This window comes from Panulirus ornatus, chromosome 19, assembly GCF_036320965.1.
Source record: "Panulirus ornatus isolate Po-2019 chromosome 19, ASM3632096v1, whole genome shotgun sequence".
NCBI classification, from domain to species: domain Eukaryota; kingdom Metazoa; phylum Arthropoda; class Malacostraca; order Decapoda; family Palinuridae; genus Panulirus; species Panulirus ornatus.
In genome coordinates this window covers 46,290,265-46,315,470 of record NC_092242.1, presented here as the reverse complement: position 1 = coordinate 46,315,470, position 25,206 = coordinate 46,290,265, and the positions used below count along the sequence as shown (strand labels likewise).

Below are 25,206 nucleotides of genomic sequence, written 5' to 3'. Positions count from 1 at the left end.
CCAATCTGATGCTCTGTACATGCCTTCACCCTCTCAATCAATACCCTCCCATGTAAATTCCCAGGAATACTCAACAAACTTATACCTTTGTAATTTGAGCACTCACTTTTATCCCCTTTGTCTTTGTACAATGGCACTATGCAGGCATTCCGCCAATCTTCAGGCACCTCACCATGAGTCATACATACATTAAGTAACCTTACCAATCAGTCAACAATACAGTCACTCCCTTTTTAATATATTCCACTGCAATACCATCCAAACCTGCTGCCTTGCCAGCTTTCATCTTCCGCAGAGCTTTTACTACCTCTTCTCTGTTTACCAAATCATTTTCCCTATCCCTCTCACTTTGCACACCACCTCAACCAAAACACCCTATATCTGCCACTCTATCATCAAACACATTCAACAAACCTTCAAAATACTCACTCCATCTCCTTCTCACATCCTCCACTACTTGTTATCACCTCCCCATTAGCCCACTTCACTGATGTTCCCATTTGCTCCCTTGTCTTACCTCCTTCCAAAACATCTTTTTATTCTCCTTAAAATTTAATGATACTCTCTCACCCCAACTCTCATATGCCCTCTTTTTCACCTCTTGCACCCTTTGCTTGACATCCTGCCTCTTTCTTTTATACATCTCCCAGTCGTTTGCATTATTTCCCTGCAAAAATTGTCCAAATGCCTCTCTCTTCTGTTTCACTAATAATCTTACTTCTTCATCCCACCACTCATACCCTTTCTAATCTGCCCACCGCCCACGCTTCTCATGCCACAAGCATCTTTTGCGCAAGCCATCACTGCTTCCCTAAATAAATCCCATTTCTCCCCCACTCCCCTTATGTCCTTTGTTCTCACCTTTTTCCATTCTTTACTCAGTCTCTCCTGGTACTTCCTCACTCAAGTCTCCTTCCCAAGCTCACTTACTCTCACCACTCTCTTCATGCCACCATTCTCTCTTCTTTTCTGAAAACCTTTTCCAAATCTTTACCTTTGCCTCCACAAGATAATGATCAGACATCCCTCCAGTTGCACCTCTCAGCACATTAACATCCAAAAGTCTCTCGCGCGCCTATCAATTAACATGTAATCCAATAACGCTCTCTGGCCATCTCTCCCACTTACATACATATACGTATGTGTATCTCTTTTTAAACCAGGTATTCCCAATCGCCAGTCCTTTTTCAGCACATAAATCTACAAGCTCTTCATTTCCATTTACAACTCTAAACACCCCATGTACACCAGTTATTCCCTCAACTGCCACATTACTCACCTTTGCATTCAAATCACCCATCACTATAACCCAGTCTTGTGTATCAAAACTACTAACACACTTACTCAGCTGCTCCAAAAAATACTTGCCTCATGATCTTTCTTCTCATTCCAAGGTGCATATGCACCAATATTCACCCATCTCTCTCCATCCACTTTCAGTTTTGCTCATATCAATCTCGAGTTTACTTTCTTACACTCTATCACATACTCCCACCATTCCTGTTTCAGGAGTAGTGCTACTCCTTCCCTTGCACTTGTCTTCTCACTAACCCCTGACTTTATTCCCAAGACATTCCCAAACCTCTCTTCCCCTTTACCCTTGAGCTTTGTTTCACTGAGAGCCAAAACATCCAGGTTCCTTTCCTCAAACATACTACCTATGTCTCCTTTTTTTCTCATCTTGGTTACATCGACACACATTTCGACACCCTAATCTGAGCCTTCAAGGAGGATGAGCACTCCCCGCGGGACTCCTTCTTCTGTTTCACTCATTTTAAACAAGGTATTCCCAATCATCAGTCCTTTTTCAGCACACAAATCTACAAGCTCTTCACCATTTCCATTTACAACACTGAACACCATATGTACATCAGTTATACCCTCAACTGTCACATTGCTCACCTTTGCATTGAAATCACCCATCACTATAACCTGGTCTCATGCATCAAAGCTGCTAGCACACTCACTCAGTTATTCCCAAAACACTTGCCTCTCATGATCTTTCTTCTCGTGCCCAGATGCATAGACACCAATAATCATCCACCTCTCTCCATCCACTTTCAGTTTTAGCCATATCAGTCTGGAGTTTACTTTCATACACTCTACCATAAACCCCCAGAACTCCTGCTTCAGGAGTAGTGCTACCTCTTCCTTTGCTCTTGTCCTCTCACCAGCCCCTGACTTTATTCCCAAGACATTCTCAAACCACTCTTCTCCTTTAATCCTGAGCTTCATTTCACTCAGAGCCAAAACATCCAGATTCCTCTCTTAAACATACTGCATTTCTCTTCTTTTTTTTTCTCATCTTGGTTACATCCTCACACATTTAGACACCCCAATCTGAGCCTTTGAGGAGCATGAGCACTCCATGCATGACTCCTTCTGTTTCCCCTTTTAGGAAGTTAAAATGCAAGGAGGGGAGGGTCTCTAGCCTCCCAAACTTCTCCCCTTTTGTCACCCTCCACGATACTTGGGGAATGCATGTGAAGTATTCTTCCTCCTCTGTCCCCAGGGAGTTTTTTCTTTTTTTCATTCTCAAATGTCTCCCCACCTGTATGCCAGTATTTAGAAATTTTATGAAAATTGCAATAACTGATTAATATCTCTTTTCTTATAGTATTCCAATATTTTCTTTATAGATGGTGTGGAACAGCTAATAATAGCTATGGCTCATCGTGGGCGACTTAATTTGCTCTCAGGAATTCTCCAGTATCCACCAGTTGTTTTGTTCCAGAAAATGAAAGGATTCCCAGAGTATCCTTCTGATGTGAAGTTCACCGGGGATGTTCTCTCACATTTATGTAAGTAACTGAGTATATAGTAATTATGATTTATTTTTGTTTTACTTTGTGATAATGTTTTTGCTTCAGTCATGCTTAAACTTTGTCTTTTGTGGGACATGGCATTTTGGACTTTAGTTGCTTAGCATATTTAAATTATAAAGGCCAAATGCATTGTGAGAATGTATCTGGTCTTAAAATTTTCCATAACACCTGAAGATGTTTAAGAATTTTTTGTTTTGTGAATGTAGCTTGACAGTAATAGCATTAATGACCCCTGCAATTGATAAGTCTAAAGACCAAACATCCAACCAATCTACCAACCATAAGGTACCCTCTCTTTATTTTCCTTCTCATCGTCTCTCTAAGGAAGAAAACTGAAAATTTTCAAAAGTAAAGATGATGAAAGGAAACTAAAAGAAATTAATGATAAGAGCAAATATAGACATTATTTCAAAGGGAGATGTAAGTAGAATTATAAATGTGGAAGGGGTCACCCTCCACTTTGTATGATATAATGCTGCTTTGGAATCTTTAATGCAAGGAAATGTAGACATCAAGAATGTAATTTCAAACATCCAGAATTTTGCTCTTATTTTGAAAAATGTCTGAAATACCGATTTCTACAACCACCAAGAATAAGAACAGCTGACAGAAATAGAGATGTAGGGATTGAAAGATGTATAAATTGATTGATATTGAATGGAGTCAATATATAAACCTTACAACAATGTAAAACAGGTTAGAGTCAAGATCAAAGTGGCCTGGAGAGGGAGGGGACATGGAAATATGAAAAGAATTAACAGTGGAAAGAAAAATGTCATAACTCTTAAAGATCTAAACTTGTAAGATTTGTAAATACATTGTTTTTCCTTATTATTTGCTGTTTCCTGCATCAGACAGACATGGCCTCATTCACTTAGTACACAGCTTTCATGTGTAATACACTAAAATCACATCCTCCATCCACAACCAAGCCTCATATACATTTCCATAGTTTTCCCTGACTGCTTCCTATACCCTGATTTAGTACATTGATATCCCTGCCCCCCATGAATCACTTTGCCTTAATTTACTCTATCATATGCACCCCTTTGACCTTCCTGCATGATCAGGCCACAAACATGAGAAAGCTTTTTCACTCCGTCCATTCATCTCTAGTTCAGTCTCCAACTCCTTGTCCCCTCCACTTCTAGCATATGTGTACCCCCTTTTGGTGAACCTATCCTTACTCATTCTGTTTGTATGCCCAAACCATTTCAACAAACACTTTTCATCTCTTTCAACTGTGCTTTTCCTATAACCATACCTTTCTCCTACTGTATGATTTCTTACTCTATCAACCCTCTCCTTGCAACATATTTTGCGAAACATTTCATATTCAGCACACTCTCCCTCTTGTGCACATTCTCATATAGAGCCCATATAGAGCCTATGCCTTGCAGTCATACAACAGTATCAGTATTACTATATTATCAAACAACTAAATTCACTTTCCCAGAGAATGACCTATCATTCCACATGTAACTCACTGCTGCCAGGACTTTTGCCCCTTCACACACTCTATGTCTCACTTCAGCTCCAGTAGTTCCATTTTCTACTGTGTCCACCCACAGTTATGTAAAACTTCTCTTCCTCCATGTTTTGTCCATTTAAACTCAAAACCCAACTAACCTGTGTATCTTCACTGCTAAACCTATTAACCTTGCTTTTATTCACATGTACTCTCAACATTCTCCTTTCACACCCTCTTCCAAAGAAACCAACTATGCTAATTCTCTCTCAAATCTGCCACCATCACCGTGTCACTACAAAATAGCAAACAATAACCATCTTTATTTCTAAGCCCCCTCCTCAGACAGATGCATGCAGACTTGTTGCTGTCTTCAAGACAGGGAAAATGATTTGGTAAACAGAGAAGAGGTAGTAAAAGCTTTGCGTAAGATGAAAGCCAGCAAGGCGGCGGGCTTGGATGGTATTGCTGTGGAAATTGTTAAAAAAGGAGGTGACTGTGTTGTTGACTGGTTGGTAAGGATATTCAGTGTATGTATGGTTCATGGTGAAGTGCCTGAGGATTGGCAGAATGCATGCATGGTGCTATTGTACAAAGGCAAAGGGGATAAAGGTGAGTGTTCAAATTACAGAGGTATAAGTTTGTTGAGTTTTCCTGGGAAATTATATGGGAGGGTATTGGTTGAGAGTGTGAAAGCCTGTACAAAGCATCAGACTGGGGAAGAGCAGTGTGGTTTCAGAAGTGGTAGAGGATGTCTGGATCAGGTGTTTGCTTTGAAGGATGTATGTGAGAAATACTTAGAAAGACAAATGGATTTGTATGTAGCATTTATGGATCTGGAGAAGGCATTTGATTGAGTTGACAGAAATGCTTTGCGGAGGGTATTAAGAGTATATGGTGTGGCAGGTAAGTTGCTAGAAGTAGTGAAAAGTTTTTATCAAAGATGTAAGGCTTGTGTATGAGTAAGAGGAGAGGAAAGTGATTGGTTCCCAGTGAATGTCGGTTTGCAACAGGGGTGTGTGATGTCTCCATGGGTGTTTAATTTGTTTATGGATGGGGTTGTTAGGGAGGTGAATGCATGAGTTTTGGAGAGAGGGGCAAGTATGCAGTCTGTTGTAGATGAGAAAGCTTGGGAAGTGAGTTAGTTGTTGTTTGCTGATGATACAGAGCTTGTGGCTGATTTGGTTAAGAAACTGCAGAAGCTAGTGACTGAGTTTGGTAGTGTGTGAAAGAAGAAAGTTGAGAGTAACTATGAATAAGAGCAAGGTTATTATGTACAATAGGGTTGAGGAATAAGTTAATTGGGAGGTAAGTTTGAATGGAGAAAAACTGGAGGAAGTGATGTGTTTTAGCATTTGGGAGTGGATTTATTAGTGGATGGAACCATGGAAGCAGAAGTGAGTTACATGGTGGGGGAGGAAGCGAAGGTTCTGGGAGCATTGACGAATGTGTGGAAGGCAAGAACGTTATCTTGGAGAGCAAAAATTGGTATGTTTGAAGGAATAGTGGTTCTAACAATGTTTTGTGGTTGCAAGGGTTGTGTGAACGAGGGTGGATGTGTTGGAAATGAAATATTTGAGGACAATATGTGGTGTGAGGTGGTTTGATCGAGTAATTAATGAAAGGGTAAGAGAGATGTGTGGTAATAGAAAGAGTGTGGTTGAGAGAGCAGACGAGGGTGTATGGAAATGGTTGGACACATGGAGAGAATGAGTGAGGAAAGATTGAAAAAGAGGATATACGTGTCAGAGGTGGAGGAAACGAGGAGAAGTGGGAGACCAAATTAGAGGTGGAAGGATGGAGTGAAAAAGATTTTCAGCGATCGATTTATGTGCTGAAAAAGGACTGGTGATTGAGAATACCTGGTTTAAAAAGAGAGATATACACAAGTATATGTATGTAAGTAGGAGAGATGTCCAGAGAGCATTATTGGAATACGTGTTAATTGATAGGCGTGCAAAAGAGAGACTTTTGGATGTTAGTGTGGTGATAGGTGCAACTGGAGGGATGTCTGATCATTATCTTGTGGAGGCGAAGGTGAAGATTTGTAGAGGTTTTCAGAAAAGAAAAGAGAATGTTGGGGTGAAGAGAGGGGTGAGAGTAAGTGAACTTGGGAAGGAGACTTGTGTGAGGAAGTACCACGAGAGACTGAGTACAGAATGGAAAAAGGTGAGAAGAAAGGACGTAAGGGGAGTGGGGGAGGAATGAGATGTATTTAGGGAAGCAGTGATGGCTTGTGCAAAAGATGCTTGTGGCATGAGAAATGTGGGAGGTGGGCAGATTAGAAAGGGTATGAGTGGTGTAATAAAGAAGTAAGATTATTAGTGAAAGAGAAGAGAGAGGCATTTGGATGATTTTTACAGGGAAATAATGCAAATGACTGGGAGATGTATAAAAGAAAGAGGGAAGAGGTCAAGAGAAAGGTGTAAGAGGCAAAAAAGAGAGCAAATGAGAGTTGGGGTGAGAGATTATCATTAAATTTTTGGGAGAATAAAAAGATGTTTTGGAAGGAGGTAAATTAAGTGGATAAGACAAGGGAACAAATGGGAACATCAGGGAAGGGGGCTAATAGGGAGGTGATAACAAGTAGTGGTGATGTGAGAAGGAGATGGAATGAGTATTTTGAAGGTTTGTTGAATGTGTTTGATGATAGAGTGGCAGATATAGGGTGTTTTGGTCGAGGTGGTGTGAAAAGTGAAAGGGTTAGGGAGAATGATTTGGTGAACAGAGAAGAGGTAGTAAAAGCTTTGTGGAAGATGAAAGCCAGCAAGGCAGCGTGTGTGGGTGTTTATGTATATACATGTATATGTATGTATACATTGAAATGCATAGGTATGTATATGTGCGTGTGTGGGTGTTTATGTATATACATGTATATGTATGTATACATTGAAATGCATAGGTATGTATATGTGCGTGTGTGGGTGTTTATGTATATACATGTATATGTATGTATATGTTGAAATGTATAGGTATGTATATGTGCGTGTGTGGGTGTTTATGTATATACATGTATATGTATGTATACATTGAAATGCATAGGTATGTATATGTGCGTGTGTGGGTGTTTATGTATATACATGTATATGTATGTATACATTGAAATGCATAGGTATGTATATGTGCGTGTGTGGGTGTTTATGTATATACATGTATATGTATGTATACATTGAAATGCATAGGTATGTATATGTGCGTGTGTGGGTGTTTATGTATATACATGTATATGTATGTATACATTGAAATGCATAGGTATGTATATGTGCGTGTGTGGGTGTTTATGTATATACATGTATATGTATGTATATGTTGAAATGTATAGGTATGTATATGTGCGTGTGTGGGTGTTTATGTATATACATGTATATGTATGTATACATTGAAATGCATAGGTATGTATATGTGCGTGTGTGGGTGTTTATGTATATACATGTATATGTATGTATACATTGAAATGCATAGGTATGTATATGTGCGTGTGTGGGTGTTTATGTATATACATGTATATGTATGTATACATTGAAATGCATAGGTATGTATATGTGCGTGTGTGGGTGTTTATGTATATACATGTATATGTATGTATACATTGAAATGCATAGGTATGTATATGTGCGTGTGTGGGTGTTTATGTATATACATGTATATGTATGTATACATTGAAATGCATAGGTATGTATATGTGCGTGTGTGGGTGTTTATGTATATACATGTATATGTATGTATACATTGAAATGCATAGGTATGTATATGTGCGTGTGTGGGTGTTTATGTATATACATGTATATGTATGTATACATTGAAATGCATAGGTATGTATATGTGCGTGTGTGGGTGTTTATGTATATACATGTATATGTATGTATACATTGAAATGCATAGGTATGTATATGTGCGTGTGTGGGTGTTTATGTATATACATGTATATGTATGTATACATTGAAATGCATAGGTATGTATATGTGCGTGTGTGGGTGTTTATGTATATACATGTATATGTATGTATACATTGAAATGCATAGGTATGTATATGTGCGTGTGTGGGTGTTTATGTATATACATGTATATGTATGTATACATTGAAATGCATAGGTATGTATATGTGCGTGTGTGGGTGTTTATGTATATACATGTATATGTATGTATACATTGAAATGCATAGGTATGTATATGTGCGTGTGTGGGTGTTTATGTATATACATGTATATGTATGTATACATTGAAATGCATAGGTATGTATATGTGCGTGTGTGGGTGTTTATGTATATACATGTATATGTATGTATACATTGAAATGCATAGGTATGTATATGTGCGTGTGTGGGTGTTTATGTATATACATGTATATGTATGTATATGTTGAAATGTATAGGTATGTATATGTGCGTGTGTGGGTGTTTATGTATATACATGTATATGTATGTATACATTGAAATGCATAGGTATGTATATGTGCGTGTGTGGGTGTTTATGTATATACATGTATATGTATGTATACATTGAAATGCATAGGTATGTATATGTGCGTGTGTGGGTGTTTATGTATATACATGTATATGTATGTATATGTTGAAATGTATAGGTATGTATATGTGCGTGTGTGGGTGTTTATGTATATACATGTATATGTATGTATACATTGAAATGCATAGGTATGTATATGTGCGTGTGTGGGTGTTTATGTATATACATGTATATGTATGTATATGTTGAAATGTATAGGTATGTATATGTGCGTGTGTGGGTGTTTATGTATATACATGTATATGTATGTATATGTTGAAATGTATAGGTATGTATATGTGCGTGTGTGGGTGTTTATGTATATACATGTATATGTATGTATATGTTGAAATGTATAGGTATGTATATGTGCGTGTGTGGGTGTTTATGTATATGCATGTGTATGTTAGGTTGGGCCACTCTTTCATCCTTGCGCTACCTCGCTAATACAAGAGACAGCGACCAAGTATAATGAGTATAAGATAGATAGATTATCCCTGGGGATGGGGAGAAACAATACTTCCCATGCATTCCTCACATGTCGTAGAAGGCGACTAAAGGGGATGGTAGCGGGGGGCTAGAAACCCTCCCCTCCTTATATTTTAACTTTCTAAAAGGAGAAACAGAAAAAGGAGTCATGCGGGGGTGCTTATCCTCCTCGAAGGCTCAGATTGGGGTTTGTAAATGTGTGTGGATGTAATCAAAATAAGAAAAAAGGAGAGATAGGTAGTGTTTGAGGAAAGGAACCTGGATGTTTTGGCTCTGAATAAAACGAAGCTCAAGGGTAAAGGGGAAGAATGATTTGGGAATGTCTTGGGAGTTAAGTCAGGGGCTGGTGAGAGGACAAGGGCAAAGCAGGAGTTGTGGGAGTATGTGACAGAGTGTAAGAAAGTAAACTCTAGATTGATATGGGTAAAACTGAAAGTGGATGGAGATAGATGGGTGGTTATTGGTGCCTATGCACCTGGTGATGAGAAGAAAGATCATGAAAGGCAAGTGTTTTGGGAGCAGCTGAGTGAATGTGTTGGCAGCTTTGATGCACGAGACTGGTTTATAGTGATGGGTGATTTGAAGGCAAAGGTAGGTAATGTGGCAGTTGAGGGTATGATTAGTGCACATGGGGTGTTCAGTGTTGTAAATGGAAATGGTGAAGAGCTTGTAGATTTGTGTGCTGAAAAAGTACTGGTGATTGGGAATACCTGGTTTAGAAAAATATACAATAGTATACATATATAAGTAGGAGAGATGGCCAGAGAGTGTTGTTGGATTATGTGAAAAAGAGGGTTTTGGGTGTTAGTATGCTGAGAGGGGCAACTGGAGAGATGTCTGTTCATTATCTTGTGGAGGCGAAGGTAAAGATTTTTAGAGGTTTTCAGAAAAGAAGGGAGAATGTTGGGGTGAAGAGAGTGTTGAGAGTAAGTGAGCTTAGAAAGGAGACTTGTGTGAGGAAATACCAGCAGAGATTGAGTGTAGAGTCGAAAAAGGTGAGAGCAAATGATGTAAGGGGAGTGGGGGAGGAATGGGATGTATTTAGCGAGGCAGTGATGGCTTGCATAAAAGATGCTTTTGGCATGAGAAAGGTGGGAGGTGGGCAGATTAGAAAGGGTAGTGCATGGCAGGGTGAAGAAGTGAAATTATTGGTGGAAGATAAGAGAGAGGCGTTAGGATGATTTTTGCATGGAAGTAGTGTGAATGACTGGGAGATGTATAAAAGAAAGAGTCAGGAGGTCAAGAGAAAGGTGCAAGAGGTGAAAAAGTGGGCAGATGAGAGTTGGGGTGAGAGAGTATTATTAGATTTTAGGGAGAATGAAAAGATGTTTTAGAAGGAGGTAAAGAAAGTGCGTAAGACAAGAGAACAAATGGGAACATTGGTGAAGGGGGCTAATATAGAGGTAATAACAAGTAATGGTGAAGTGAGAAGGAGATGGAGTGAGTACTTTGAAGGTTTGTTGAATGTGTTTGATGATAAGTGGCAGATTTTGAGTGTTTTGGTTGACATGGTGTGCGAAATGAGAGGGTTAGGGGGAATGATTTGGTAAACAGAGAAGAGGTAGTAAAAGCTTTGTGGAATATGAAAGCTGGCAAGGCAGCGGGTTTTGATATTATTGCAGTGGAATTTGTTAAAAAAGGGGGGTGACTGTGTTGTTGACTGGTTGGTAAGGATATTCAATGTATGTATGGTTCATGGTGAAGTGCCTGAGGATTGGCAGAATGCATGCATAGTGCTATTGTACAGAGGCAAAGGGGATAAAGGTGAGTGGTCAAATTACAGAGGTATAAGTTTGTTGAGTATTCCTGGGAAATTATATGGGAGGGTATTGATTGAGAATGTGAAAGCATGTACAAGCATCAGACTGGGGAAGAGCAGTGTGGTTTCAGAAGTGGTAGAGGATGTATGGATCAGGTGTTTGCTTTGAAGAATGTATGTGAGAAATACTTAGAAAAACAGATGGATTTGTATGTAGCATTTATGGATCTGGAGAAGGCATATAATAGAGTTGATAGAAATGCTTTGTGAAAGGTATTAAGAGTATATGGTGTGGCAGGTAAGTTGCTAGAAGTAGTGAAAAGTTTTTATCAAAGATGTAAGGCTTGTGTATGAGTAGGAGGAGAGGAAAGTGATTGGTTCCCAGTGAATGTCGATTTGCGACAGGGGTGTGTGATGTCTCCATGGCTGTTTAATTTATTTATGGATGTGGTTGTTAGGGAGGTGAATGCAAGAGTTTTGGAGAGAGGGGCAAGTATGCAGTCTGTTGTGGATGAGAGAGCTTGGGAAGTGAGTTAGTTGTTGTTTGCTGATGATACAGAGCTTGTGGCTGATTTGGTTGAGAAACTGCAGAAGCTAGTGACTGAGTTTGGTAGTGTGTGAAAGAAGAAAGCTGAACATAGATATGAATAAGAGCAAGGTTATTAGGTACAGAAGGGTTGAGGAATAAGTTAATTGGGAGGTAAGTTTGAATGGAGAAATACTGTAGGAAGTGAATTGTTTTAGCATTTGGGAGTTATATTTAGCAGCAGATGGAGCTATGGAAGCAGAAGTGAGTCACATGGTGGGGGAGGGAGCAAAGGTTCTGGGAGCGTTGAAGAATGAGTGGAAGGCAAGAACGTTCTCTTGGAGAGCAAAAATGGGTATGTTTGAAGGAATAGTGGGTACAACAGTGTTTTGTAGTGGCGAGGCGTGGGCTATAGATAGGGTCGTGCGAAGGAAGGTGGATGTGTTGGAAATGAAATGCTTGAGGACAATATGTGGTGTGAGGTGGTTTGATCGAGTAAATAATGAAAGGGTTAGAGAGATGTGTGGTAACAGAAAGAGTGTGGTTAAGAGCGCAGAAGAGTTTGTATTTAAATGGTTTGGTCACATGGAGAGAATGAGTTAGGAAAGATTGAAAAAGGGGATATATGTGTCAGACATGGAGGAAGCGGGAAGTGGGAGACCAAATTAGAGGTGGAAGGATGGAGTGAAAAAGATTTTGAGCGATCGAGGCCTGAACATACAGGAGGGTGAAAGGCTTGCAAGGAATAGGGTGAATTGGAAGAATGTGGTATCCCTGGGTGGACGTGCTGTCAATGGATTGAACCAGGGTATGTGGGGTAAACCATAAAAAGTTTTGTGAGGCCTGGTTGTGGAAAGGGAGCTATGGTTTCTGTGCATTACACATGACAGCTAGAGACTGAGTGTGAACGAATGTGGCCATTGTTGTCTTATCCTGATGTTACCTCGCACGCGCACGGGGGGAGAGGGGTGTCATTTCATGTGTGGTGGGTTGGCGACGGGAATGGATAGGGGCAGCAAGTATGAGCGTGTACATGTGTGTATATGTATATGTATGTGTATGTATAAATTGAAGTGTATAGGTATATATATGTGCGTGTGTGGGTGTTTATGTATATACATGTATATACATAAACACCCAGGTACGATCCTGGCTGTTAGAGGTTTGTATGTTCTATGAAGGTGTGTGTTCACATGGACTTTGTTCATATATACATGTATATGTATGTATACATTGAAATGCATAGGTATGTATATGTGCGTGTGTGGGTGTTTATCTATATGCATGTGTATGTTGGGTTAGGCTATTCTTTCATCCTTCCGCTACCTCGCTAATGCAGGAGACAGCGACCAAGTATAATGAATATAAAATAGATAGATTATCCCTGGGGATGGGGGAGAGAGAATACTTCCCATGCATTCCTCATGTGTCGTAGAAGGCAACTAAAGGGGATGGGAGCGGGGGTTAGAAACCCTCCCCTCCTTATATTTAAACTTTCTAAAAGGGGAAACAGAAGAAGGAGTCGTGCGGGAGTGCTTATCCTCCTCGAAGGCTCAGATTGGTGTCTAAATGCATGTGGATGTAATCAAGATGAGAAAAAAGGAGAGGTAGGTAGTGTTTGAGGAAAGGAACCTGGATGTTTTGGCTCCGAGTGAAACAAAGCTCAAGGGTAAAGGGGAAGAATGATTTGAGAATGCCTTGGGAGTTAAGTCAGGGGTTGGTCAGAGGACCAGGACAAAGCAGGAGTTGTGGGAGTATGTGATAGAGTGTAAGAAAGTAAACTCTACATTGATATGGATAAAACTGAAAGTGGATGGAGATAGATGGATGGTTATTGGTACCTATGCACCTGGTTATGAGAAGAAAGATCATGAAAGGCAAGTGTTTTGGGAGCAGCTGAGTGAATGTGTTAGCAGCTTTGATGCACGAGACTGGTTTATAGTGATGGATGATTTGAAGGCAAAGGTAGGTAATGTGGCAGTTGAGGGTGTGATTGGTGCACATGGGGTGTTCAGTGTTGTAAAATGGAAATGGTGAAGAGCTTGTAGATTTGTGTGCTGAAAAAGTACTGGTGATTGGTAATACCTGGTTTAAAAAGAGAGATATACATAAGTATTTGTATGTAAGTAGGAGAGATGGCCAGAGAGTGTTGATGGATTATGTGTTGATTGATAGGCATGTGAAAGAGAGGCTTTTGGGTGCTAATGTGCTGAGAGGGGCAACTGGAGAGATGTCTGATCATTATCTTGTGGAGGCGAAGGTAAAGATTTTAGGAGGTTTTCAGAGATAAAGAGAGAATGTTGGCGTGAAGAGAGTGTTGAGTGTAAGTCAGCTTAGAAAGGAGACTTGTGTGAGGAAATACCAGCAGAGATTGAGTGTAGAATGGAAAAAGGTGAGAGCAAATGACGTAGAGGGAGTGGGGGAGGAATGGGATGTATTTAGGGAGGCAGTGATGGCTTGCATAAATGATGCTTGTGGCATGAGAAAGGTGGGAGGTGGGCAGATTAGAAAGGGTAGTGTGTGACGGGATGGAGAAGTAAGATTATTAGTGAAAGAGAAGAGAGAGGCGTTAGGATGATTTTTGCTGGGAAGTAGTGTGAATGACTGGGAGATGTATAAAAGAAAGAGTCAGGAAGTCAAGAGAAAGGTGCAAGAAGTGAAAAAGAGGGCAGATGAGAGTTGGGGTGAGAGAGTATTATTAGATTTTAGGGAGAATAAAAAGATGTTTTTGAAGGAGGTAAAGAAAGTGCATAAGACAAGAGAACGAATGGGAACATCGGTGAAGGGGGCTAATGGAGAGGTAATAACAAGTAATGGTGAAGTGAGAAGGAGATGGAGTGAGTACTTTGAAGGTTTGTTGAATGTGTTTGATGATAAAGTGGCAGATTTTGGGTGTTTTGGTTGACGTGGTGTGCGAAATGAGAGGGTTAGGGAGAATGATTTGGTAAACAGAGAAGAGGTAGTGAAAGTTTTGTGGAAGATGAAAGCCGGCAAGGCGGCAGGTTTGGATGGTATTGCAGTGGAATTTCTTAAAAAAGGGGGTGACTGTGTTGTTGAGTGTTGGGAAGAACATTCAATGTATGTATGGTTCATGGGAAGTGCCTGAGGATTGGCAGAATGCATGCATAGTGCTATTGTACAAATGCAAAGGGGATAAAGGTGAGTGGTCAAATTACAGAGATATAAGTTTGTTGAGTATTCCGGGGCAATTATATGCGAGAGTATTGATTGAGAGAGTGAAAACATGTACAAAGCATCAGATTGGGGAAGAGCAGTGTTGTTTCAGAAGTGGTAAAGGATGTGTGGATCATGTGTTTGCTTTGAAGAATGTATGTGAGAAATACTTGGAAAAACAGATGGATTTGTATGTAGCATTTATGGATCTGGAGAAGGCATATAATAGAGTTGATAGAAATGCTTTGTGGAAGGCATTAAGAGTATATGGTGTGGCAGGTAAAGTTGCTAGAAGTAGTGAAAAGTTTTTATCAAAGATGTAAGGCTTGTGTATGAGTAGGAAGAGAGGAAATTGATTGGTTCCCAGTGAATGTCGGTTTGCAGAAGGGGTGTGTGATGTCTCCATGGCAGTTTGATTTATTTATGGATGGGGTTGTTAGGGAGGTGAATGCAAGAGTTTTGGAGATAGGGGCAAGAATGCAGTCTGTTGTGGATGAGAGAGCTTGGGAAGTGAGTTAGTTGTTGTTTGCTGATGATACAGAGCTTGTGGCTGATTTGGTTGAGAAACTGCAGAAGCTAGTGACTGAGTTTGGTAGTGTGTGAAAGAAGAAAGCTGAGAGTAAATATGAATAAGAGCAAGGTTATTAGGCACAGTAGGGTTGAGGAGTAAGTTAATTGGGAGGTAAGTTTGAATGGAGAAAAACCGGAGGAAGTGAATTGTTTTAGCATTTGGGGGTGGATTTATCAGCGGATGGAACCATGGAAGCAGAAGTGAGTTACATGGTGGGGTAGGGAGCAAAGGTTCTGGGAGCACTGAAGAATGTGTGGAAAGCAAGAACGTTACGTTGGAGAGCAAAAATTGGTATGTTTGAAGGAATAGTGGTTCCAACAATGTTTTGTGGCTGCAAGGTGTGGGCTGTAGATAGGGTTGTGCAAAGGAGGGTGGATGTGTTGGAAATGAAATGTTTGAAGACAATATGTGGTGTGAGGTGGTTTGATCGAGTAATTAATGAAAGGGTAAGAGAGATGTGTGGTAATAGAAAGAGTGTGGTTGAGAGAGCAGAAGAGGGTGTATTGAAATGGTATGGTCACATGGAGAGAATGAGTTAGGAAAGATTGAAAAAGAGGATATACGTGTCAGAGGTGGAGGAAACGAGAAGTGGGAGACCAAATCGGAGGTGGAAGGATGGAGTGAAAAAGATTTTGAGCGATTGAGGCCTGAACATACAGGAGGGTGAAAGGCTTGCAAGGAATAGAGTGAATTGGAGGAATGTGGTATCCCTGGGTGGACGTGCTGTCAATGGATTGAACTAGGGTATGTGAAGGGCCTGGGGTAAACCATAGAAAGTTTTGTGAGGCCTGGATGTGGACAGGGAGCTGTGTTTTCTCTGCATTACACATGACAGCTAGAGACTGAGTGTGAATGAATGTGGCCATTGCTGTCTTTTCCTGGCACTACCTCGCGCGCTTGTGGGGAGAGGGGTGCCATTTCATTTGTGGTGGTTTGGCGACGGGAATGGATAGGGGCAGAAAGTATGAGTGTGTACTTGTGTGTGTATGTATATGTATGGGTATGTATAAGTTGAAACGTATAGGTATGTATATGTGCGTGTGTGGGTGTTTATGTATATACATGTACATACATAAACACCCACATGTATACACATAAACACCCGGTTTTGATCCTGGCTGTTGCAGGTTTGTATGTTCTATGAAGGTGCACATTCATATGCACTTTGTTTGTATATACATATACATGTATGTATACATTGAAATGTATAAGTATGTATATGTGCGTGTGTGGGTGTTTATGTATATACATGTGTATGTTGGGTTGGGCCATTCTTTCATCTTTGCACTACCTCGCTAACGCAGGAGACAGTGACCAAGTATGATGAATATAAAATAGATAGATTATCCCTGGGGATAGGGGAGAAAGAATATTTCCCACACATTCCTCATGTGTTATAGAAGGCGACTAAAGGGGATGGGAGCGGGGAGCTAGAAACCCTCCCCTCATTGAATTTTTAACTTTCCAGATAGGGAAACAGAAGAAGGAGTCACGCGGTGAGTGCTCATCCTCCTAGAAGGCTCAGATTGGGGTGTCTAAATCTGTGTGGATGTAACCAAGATGAGAAAAAAGGAGAGATAGGTAGTATGTTTGAGGAAAGGAACCTGGATGTTTTGGCTTTGAGTGAAATGAAGCTCAAGGGTAAAGGGAAAAGTGGTTTGGGAATGTCTTGGGAGTAAAGTCAGGGGTATTAGTGAGAGGACAAGAGCAAGGGAAGGAGTAGCACTACTCCTGAAACAGGAGTGGTGGGAGTAGACAAGAGCAAGGGAAGGAGTAGCACTACTCCTGAAACAGGAGTGGTGGGAGTATGTGATAGAGTGTAAGAAAGTAAACTCTAGATTGATATGGGTAAAACTGAAAGTTGTGATGGAGAGAGATGGGTGATTATTGGTGCTTATGCACCTTGGTATGAGAAGAAAGATCATGAGAGGCAAGTGTTTTGGTAGCAGCTGAGTGAGTGTGTTAGTAGTTTTGATGCACGAGACCGGGTTATAGTGATGGGTGATTTGAATGCAAAGGTGAGTAATGTGGCAGTTAAGGGAATAATTGGTGTACATGGGGTGTTCAGTGTTGTAAATGGAAATGGTGAAGAGCTTTTAGAGTTATGTGCTGAAAAAGGACTAGTGATTGGGAATACCTGGTTACCTGGTTTGAGAAGAGATATACACAAGTATATGTAAGTGGGAGAGTTGGCCAGAGAGCATTATTGGAATACGTGTTAATTGATAGGCACGCAAAAGAGAGACTTTTGGATGTTAGTGTGGTGATAGGTGCAACTGGAGGGATGTCTGATCATTATCTTGTGGAGGCGAAGGTGAAGATTTGTAGAGGTTTTCAGAAAAGAAGAGAGAATGTTGGGGTGAAGAGAGGGGTGAGAGTAAGTGAACTTGGGAAGGAGACTTATGTGAGGAAGTACCAGGAGAGACTGAGTACAGAATGGAAAAGAGTGAGAAGAAAGGACGTAAGGGGAGTGGGGGAGGAATGGGATGTATTTAGGGAAGCAGTGATGGCTTGGGCAAAAGATGCTTGTGGCATGAGAAGCATGGGAGATGGGCAGATTAGAAAGGGTATGAGTGGTGGGATGAAGAAGTAAGATTATTAATGAAAGAGAAGAGAGAGGCATTTGGATGATTTTTGCTGGGAAATGATGCAGATGAGTGGGAGATGTATAAAAGAGAGAGGGAGGAGGTCAAGAGAAAGATGCAAGAGGCGAAAAAGAGAGCAAATGAGAGTTTGGGTGAGAGGGTATCATTAACTTTTTGGGAGAATAAAAAGATATTTTGGAAGGAGGTAAATTAAGTGGATAAGACAAGGGAACAAATGGGAACATCAGTGAAGGGGGCTAATAGGGAGGTGATAACAAGTAGTGGTGATGTGATAAGGAGATGGAGTGAGTATTTTGAAGGTTTGTTGAATATGTTTGATGATAGAGTGGCAGGTATACGGTGTTTTGGTTGAGGTGGTGTGCAAAGTGAAAGGGTTAGGGAGAATGTTTTGGTAAACAGAGAAGAGGTAGTAAAGGCTTTGCGGAAGATGAAAGCCGGCAAGGCAGTGGGTTTGGATGGTATTAGAGTGGAATTTATTAAAGAAGGGGGTGACTGTATTGTTGACTGGTTGGTAAGGTTATTTAATGTATGTATGATTCATAGTAAGGTGCCTGAGGACTGGCAGAATGCTTGCATAGTGCCATTGTACAAAGGCAAATGGGATAAGAGTGAGGGCTCAAATTACAGAGGCATAAGTTTGTCGAGTATTTCTGGGAAATTATATGGGAGGGTATTGATTGAGAGGGTGAAGGCATGTACAGAGCATCAGATTGGGGAAGAGCAGTGCGGTTTCAGAAGTGGTAAAGGATATGTGATCAGGTGTTTGCTTTCAAAAATATATTTGAGAAAAACTTAGTACAGGAAATGGATTTGTATGTAGCATTTATGGATCTGGAGAAGGCATATGATAGAGTTGATAGAGATGCTCTGTGGAAGGTATTAAGATTATATGGTGTGGGAGGTAAGTTGCTAGAGGCAGTGAAAAGTTTTTATAGAGGATGTAAGGCATGTGTACATGTAGGAAGAGAGGAAAGTGATTGGTTCTCAGTGAATGTTGGTTTGCAGCAGGGGTGCGTGATGTCTCCATGGCTGTTTAATTTGTTTATTGATGGGGTTGTTAGGGAGGTGAATGCAAGAGTTTTGGAAAGAGGGGGAAGTATGCAGTCTGTTGTGGATGAGAGAGCTTAGGAAGTGAGTCAGTTGTTGTTCGCTGATGATGCAGCGCTGGTGGCTGATTTGGTTGAGAAACTGCAGAAGCTGGTGACTGAGGTTGGTAAAGTGTGTGAAAGAAGAAAGCTGACGGTAAATGTGAATAAGAGCAAGGTTATTAGATACAATAGGGTTGAGGGACAAGTGAATTGGGAGGTAAGTTTGAAGGGAGAAAAACTGGCGGAAGTGAAGTGTTTTAGATATCTGGGAGTGGATTTGGCAGCGGATGGAAGCATAAGTGAATCATAGGGTGGGGAGGGGGCGAAAGTTCTGGAAGCGTTGAAAAATGTGTGGAAGTTGAGAACATTATCTTGGAAAGCAAAAATGGGTATGTTTGAAGGAATAGTGGTTCCAACAATGTTATATGGTTGCGAGGCATGGGCTATAGATAGAGTTGTGCGGAGGAGGGTGGATGTCCTGGAAATGAGATGTTTGAGGACAGTATGTGGTGTGAGGTGGTTTGATCGAGTAAGTAATGAAAGGGTAAGAGAGATGTGTGGTAATAAAAAGAGTGTGATTGAGAGAGCAGAGGAAGGTGTTTTGAAATGGTTTGGTCACATGGAGAGAATGAGCAAGGAAAGATTGACAAAGAGGATATATGTGTCAGAGGTGGAGGGAATTAGAAGAAGTGGGAGACCAAACGGGAGGTGGAAAGATGGAGTGAAAAAGATTTTGAGTGATCGTGGCCTGAAGATGCAGGAGGGTAAAAGGTATGCAAGGAATGGGGTGAATTGGAACGATGTTGTATACCGAGGTTAACGTGCTGTCAGTTGATTGAAGCAGGGCATGTGAAGTAAACCATGGAAAATTCTGTGGGGCCACGATGTGGAAAAGGAGCTGTGGTTTCGGTGCAATATACATGACAGCTAGAGACTGAGTGTGAACGAATGTAGCCATTGTTGTCTTCTCCCAGCGCTACCTCACACACATGCAGGGGGAGGGGGGTTGTCATTTCATGTGTGGCAGGGTGGCGACAGGAATGAATAAGGGCAGACAGTATGAATTATGCACATGTGTATATAGGTATATGTCTGTGTGTGTGTGTGTGTTGAGATATATAGGTATGTATATGTGCGTGTGTGGACGTGTATGTATATACATGTGTATGTGACTGGGTTGAGCCATTCTTTCATCTGTTTCCTTGCACTACATCGCTAAAACAGGAGACAGCGACAAAGTATAATAAAAAATAAAAAAAGAATGAATAGATAAGATCAACATATATACATGTACGTTTTCATAGTTGCTCGCATTCATCCATTTCCTGTGCCACCTCACTCCAGACAGCATCTCCCACCCCTTGTGTTAGGGAGGTAGCATCAGGAAACAGAAGAAAAAAAAGGCCACATTCGTTTACCCTTAGTCTCTAGCTGTCATGTGTAATTCACCAAAACCACAGCTTCTTATATACATTTAGGCCCCACAGACCTTACCATGGTTTACCCCAGATGTTTTACATGCCCTGGTTCAGTTCATTGACAGACATTGGATTAAAAGAGTTTTGCAGGACTTCTGTAGAGATTCGGACATTCGGATATGGGAGCTTTAAGGAGTGTGGAAAGATGGATCATCATGTGGGAAGGTGAAAATGGATGTTTAAAGGTGCATAGGTCCCCATTTCATGAGCATTCAGGTTACAGAAATATGCCATAACAGTATATGTATTTTAGTTCAAATAGATTTGCAATATTGTATGTAAATTCACCCTTATGGTAGAGCACTTAGAATATTAAATGTTTAAAACAAAATGTAGAACACTAATCTGGCAAAAATTTTCCTTTTCCAGAAATTTCAACTGCATTTACTGGTGCATGTACATGCATCCATGATGTAGGTGGCAGGCTTGAGTTTGAATTAGCTGGCATGTGAATATTTGCATTAAGCAGTTGTCTTTTAATTTTTTCCATACTGTTCAGGGTATTTTCCCTCAGGAGATTTGCAAAGAGGCCATCAAGTTCAAGTGCAAATAGTGCTGCTTATGCTCTTATAGTCAACAATATGAAGAAACCTTCAACCAAAGATTTTTGGCCAAAATGTCTTTCATTTATTATATATCTCATATAACAGTTGACTTTAGTTTTGCAGTGGCCCAAGAATGCTAAAGTGACTGAAAGAGAGTTGCTAACCAGTCATGTGATAAAATTCAGACACAACAAGAATAAACCAATCATATTTGTAAGCAAAAATGTGTGTGGATGTAACCAAGATGTGAAAAAAGGAGAGATAGGTAGTATGTTTGAGGAAAGGAACCTGGATGTTTTGGCTCTGAGTGAAACGAAGCTCAAGGGCAAAGGGGAAGAGTGGTTTGGGAATGTCTGGGGAGTAAAGTCAGGGGTTAGTGAGAGGACAAGAGCAAGGGAAGGAGTAGCAATACTCCTGAAACAGGAGTTGTGGGAGTATGTGATAGAGTGTAAGAAAGTAAATTCTCGATTAATATGGGTAAAACTGAAAGTTGATGGAGAGAGGTGGGTGATTATTGGTGCATATGCATCTGGGCATGAGAAGAAAGATCAAGAGAGGCAAGTGTTTTGGGAGCAGCTGAATGAGTGTGTTAGTGGTTTTGATGCACGAGACCGGGTCATAGTGATGGGTGATTTGAATGCAAAGGTGAGTAATGTGGCAGTTGAGGGAATAATTGGTATACATGGGGTGTTCAGTGTTGTAAATGGAAATGGTGAAGAGCTTGTAGATTTATGTGCTGAAAAAGGACTGATGATTGGGAATACCTGGTTTAAAAAGCAAGATATACATAAGTATACTTATGTAAGTAGGAGAGATGGCCAGAGAGCGTTATTGGATTACGTGTTAATTGACAGGCGTGCGAAAGAGAGACTTTTGGATGTTAATGTGCTGAGAGGTGCAGCTGGAGGGATGTCTGATCATTATCTTGTGGAGGCTAAGGTGAAGATTTGTATGGGTTTTCAGAAAAGAAGAGTGAATGTTGGGGTGAAGAGGGTGGTGAGAGTAAGTGAGCTTGAGAAGGAGACCTGTGTGAGGAAGTACCAGGAGAGACTGAGTACAGAATGGAAAAAGGTGAGAACAATGGAAGTAAGGGGAGTGGGGGAGGAATGGGATGTATTTAGGGAATCAGTGATGGATTGCGCAAAAGATGCTTTTGGCATGAGAAGAGTGGGAGGTGGGTTGATTAGAAAGGGTAGTGAGTGGTGGGATGAAGAAGTAAGAGTATTAGTGAAAGAGAAGAGAGAGGCATTTGGACGATTTTTGCAGGGAAAAATGCAATTGAGTGGGAGATGTATAAAAGAAAGAGACAGGAGGTCAAGAGAAAGGTGCAAGAGGTGAAAAAAAGGGCAAATGAGAGTTGGGTTGAGAGAGTATCATTAAATTTTAGGGAGAATAAAAAGATGTTCTGGAAGGAGGTAAATAAAGTGCGTAAGACAAGGGAGCAAATGGGAACTTCGGTGAAGGGCGCAAGTGGGGAGGTGATAACAAGTAGTGGTGATGTGAGAAGGAGATGGAGTGAGTATTTTGAAGGTTTGTTGAATGTGTTTGATGATAGAGTGGCAGATATAGGGTGTTTTGGTCGAGGTGGTGTGCAAAGTGAGAGGGTTAGGGAAAATGATTTGGTAAACAGAGAAGAGGTAGTGAAAGCTTTGCGGAAGATGAAAGCCGGCAAGGCAGCAGGTTTGGATGGTATTGCAGTGGAATTTATTAAAAAAGGGGGTGACTGTATTGTTGACTGGTTGGTAAGGTTATTTAATGTATGTATGACTCATGGTGAGGTGCCTGAGGATTGGCGGAATGCGTGCATAGTGCCATTGTACAAAGGCAAAGGGGATAAGAGTGAGTGCTCAAATTACAGAGGTATAAGTTTGTTGAGTATTCCTGGTAAATTATATGGGAGGGTATTGATTGAGAGGGTGAAGGCATGTACAGAGCATCAGATTGGGGAGGAGCAGTGTGGTTTCAGAAGTGGTAGAGGATGTGTGGATCAGGTGTTTGCTTTGAAGAATGTATGTGAGAAATCCTTAGAAAAGCAAATGGATTTGTATGTAGCATTCATGGATCTGGAGAAGGCATATGATAGAGTTGATAGAGATGCTCTGTGGAAGGTATTAAGAATATATGGTGTGGGAGGAAAGTTGTTAGAAGCAGTGAAAAGTTTTTATCGAGGATGTAAGGCATGTGTACGTGTAGGAAGAGAGGAAAGTGATTGGTTCTCAGTGAATGTAGGTTTGCGGCAGGGGTGTCTGATGTCTCCATGGTTGTTTAATTTGTTTATGGATGGGGTTGTTAGGGAGGTAAATGCAAGAGTTTTGGAAAGAGGGGCAAGTATGAAGTCTGTTGGGGATGAGAGAGCTTGGGAAGTGAGTCAGTTGTTGTTCGCTGATGATACAGCGCTGGTGGCTGATTCATGTGAGAAACTGCAGAAGCTGGTGACTGAGTTTGGAAAAGTGTGTGGAAGAAGAAAGTTAAGAGTAAATGTGAATAAGAGCAAGGTTATTAGGTACAGTAGGGTTGAGGGTCAAGTCAATTGGGAGGTGAGTTTGAATGGAGAAAAACTGGAGGAAGTGAAGTGTTTTAGATATCTGGGAGTGGATCTGGCAGTGGATGGAACCATGGAAGCGGAAGTGGATCATAGGGTGGGGGAGGGGGTGAAAATCCTGGGGGCCTTGAAGAATGTGTGGAAGTCGAGAACATTATCTCGGAAAGCAAAAATGGGTATGTTTGAAGGAATAGTGGTTCCAACAATGTTGTATGGTTGCGAGGCGTGGGCTATGGATAGAGTTGTGCACAGGAGGATGGATGTGCTGGAAATGAGATGTTTGAGGACAATGTGTGGTGTGAGGTGGTTTGATCGAGTGAGTAACGTAAGGGTAAGAGAGATGTGTGGAAATAAAAAGAGCGTGGTTGAGAGAGCAGAAGAGGGTGTTTTGAAGTGGTTTGGGCACATGGAGAGGATGAGTGAGGAAAGATTGACCAAGAGGATATATGTGTCGGAGGTGGAGGGAACAAGGAGAAGAGGGAGACCAAATTGGAGGTGGAAAGATGGAGTGAAAAAGATTTTGTGTGATCGGGTCGTGAACATGCAGGAGGGTGAAAGGAGGGCAAGGAATAGAGTGAATTGGAGCGATGTGGTATACCGGGGTTGACGTGCTGTCAGTGGATTGAAGCAGGGCATGTGAAGCGTCTGGGGTAAACCATGGAAAGCTGTGTAGGTATGTATATTTGCGTGTGTGGACGTATGTATATACATGTGTATGGGGGGGGGTTGGGCCATTTCTTTCGTCTGTTTCCTTGCGCTACCTCGCAAACGCGGGAGACAGCGACAAAGTATAATAATAAAAAATAATAACAGTTGACTTTAGTTTTGCAGTGGCCCAAGAATGCTGGTGACTGAAAGAGAGATGCTAAACAATCATGTGATAAAACCCAGACACAAAGACACAACAAGAATAAACCATTCATATTTGTAAGTAAAATATATAGGTTGCAACATTTATTCATTTATTTTGCTTTGTCGCTGTCTCCCGCGTTAGCGAGGTAGCGCAAGGAAACAGATGAAAGAATGGCCCAATCCACCCACATACACATGTGTATATACATACACATCTACACACGCAAATATACATACCTATACATCTCAACGTATACATATATATACACACACAGACATATACATATGTACACATGTACATAATTCATACTGTCTGCCTTTATTCATTCCCATCGCCACGTTGCCACACATGAAATAACAACCCCCTCCCCCTCATGTGTGCGAGGTAGCGTTAGGAAAAGACAACAAAGGCCCCAATTGTTCACACTCAGTCTCTAGCTGTCATGTAATAATGCACCGAAACCACAGCTCCCTTTCCACATCCAGGCCCCACAGAACTTTCCATGGTTTACCCCAGACGCTTCACATGCCCTGGTGCAATCCATTGACAGCACGTCGACCCCGGTATACCACATCGTTCCAATTCACTCTATTCCTTGCACGCCTTTCACCCTCCTGCATGTTCAGGCCCCGATCACTCAAAATCTTTTTCACTCCATCTTTCCACCTCCAGTTTGGTCTCCCACATCTCCTCGTTCCTTCCACCTCTGATACATATATCCTCTTGGTCAATCTTTCCTCACTCATTCTCTCCATATGACCAAACCATTTCAAAACACC

At 41.1% G+C, this 25,206-nt stretch overlaps 1 protein-coding gene across 1 annotated transcript in view; it reads left to right on the top strand.

Annotated features, from left to right (window-relative positions):
- The window catches only part of LOC139755483 (2-oxoadipate dehydrogenase complex component E1-like), a 526,829-nt gene that overhangs the window by 128,978 nt on the left and 372,645 nt on the right, over positions 1–25,206 (top strand). The window contains exon 4 of the mRNA XM_071673821.1: positions 2,640–2,820. The gene's annotated coding sequence lies outside the window, so the exon portion shown is untranslated. The remainder of the gene's footprint in view (positions 1–2,639; positions 2,821–25,206) is intronic.